The following is a 1862-nucleotide window of genomic DNA, read 5'->3' on the forward strand; positions in this document are numbered from 1 at the left end:
CATGTCAGATTCGTGTGTTAGTTCTATGGAGGGCATCATTATCAGTTCCATGTCAGATTCGTGTGTTAGTTCTATGGAGGGCATCATTATCAGTTCCATGTCAGATTCGTGTGTTAGTTCTATGGAGGGCACCACAGTCAGTTCCATGTCAGATTCGTGTATTAGTTCTATGGAGGGCACCATTATCAGTTCCATGTCAGATTCGTGTGTTAGTTCTATGGAGGGCACCATGACGCATACTTTAATTTATACTCTGTTTAATGTAAGAAGTGTAAGTTAAAATGGAATATAGGATATTAACATCTAGATTAGGAAAGTGTTTTAGGTGATTCGTTGAAGACATGTACAAACATTTGATGCGGTACACTATTTTTTAAAAATATTAGTGAAAAACAAAAATATTTACTACGTTCATCTTGGATGTACTACAGATTTGAACATAATCAACCGTTTAGGTGATTGACTTATCGCTTTATAGAAGTCATGCTTTTCTACCGTAAGCCTTGGTAACCAAGCAACTCACTCTATATAATAATGATAAAATAGCATAATTTTAAAACAGTCATTCTGTATGAGTTAACAAGCCAAACTGATAATAAATACCACTCCGTACAAACTATATGATTAGTATGACATTCAGTGTAACAATTTTTAAGTTGTTTTAACTATACAAGTTAAAATCAATAAGATATAACACAAGAATGAGGTGGCTATTTTTATTATATAAAACTAATACTTTCCCTGATGGTACTTAGTCAGCATAACAGTAAAAATATACACAAGTAGCGTTAACATGACCATAAATAAAATGGGATAGCACTTAATTCAGTTGAGGTTTGTACTGTTAGCAGAAATGTTTCTGGGCCTGATATGACTTGGTGGTTCAGATATACGGCTCGCGAGATCGAAACCCATCCCCGAACATGCTCGCCCATTCAGCCATAGGGGCATTATAATGTGACGATCAGTCTCACTGGTCGTTGTTAAAAAGTAGCCGAAGAGTGTGGTGAATAGTTACCCTCCCTTTAGTCTACCACTTTAAAATTATGGAATGCTATGACAGATTTACCTCGAGTAATCTGGCACAAAATTCAACATAGAAACAAATACTTCTATCCAAGCACACGTTCAATGGCGATGTATTATATTATATTTTGTACTGTTTATCTCACATTATAAAATGATTAAATTCATTAATACTGTTTAAAGCAGAAACGTAATATCAAACATTCACGATTTCACTAAAGTAGCTTATCATAATTAAAGAGAGAGCAGCAAAGAGGACTGAGAAATGTTAAAATAACTTTTATGTTTTATCTTGTTTTTATTCTTGTTGTCATTGTTGTTTATCCAACATTACACGGAATGGATGGAGTTAGCAGATATAAACTAGAAGAAACAAATTAATCAAATCATTTTTAAAAACAAGTTGATATTATAATGAGATTAACATATTTTAAAGCAAAAATGCAAAAAACAAACAACAAACTTGGATTCTATCGAACCAAGACTACTGCACAGAAATAGCACATCAATCTGACATGGAACTGATAATAGTTTTTCAGATGTAAAGATTTATTTGTTAAATCACCTAAAACACTTTCCTAATCTAGATGTTAATATCCTATATTCCATTTTAACTTACACTTCTTACATTAAACAGAGTATAAATTAAAGTATGCGTCGTAGTTTTTCAGATGTAAAGATTTATTTGTTAAATCACCTAAAACACTTTCCTAATCTAGATGTTAATATCCTATATTCCATTTTAACTTACACTTCTTACATTAAACAGAGTATAAATTAAAGTATGCGTCGTAGTTTTTCAGATGTAAAGATTTATTTGTTAAATCACCTAAAAC

General features: G+C 32.0%; 1 pseudogene; it reads right to left on the reverse strand.

The window, feature by feature from the left end:
• Positions 1-1862, reverse strand: part of LOC106464525 — an 82858-nt pseudogene that overhangs the window by 80049 nt on the left and 947 nt on the right.

Source organism: Limulus polyphemus, unplaced genomic scaffold, assembly GCF_000517525.1.
Source record: "Limulus polyphemus unplaced genomic scaffold, Limulus_polyphemus-2.1.2 Scaffold1676, whole genome shotgun sequence".
Lineage (NCBI taxonomy): Eukaryota > Metazoa > Arthropoda > Merostomata > Xiphosura > Limulidae > Limulus > Limulus polyphemus.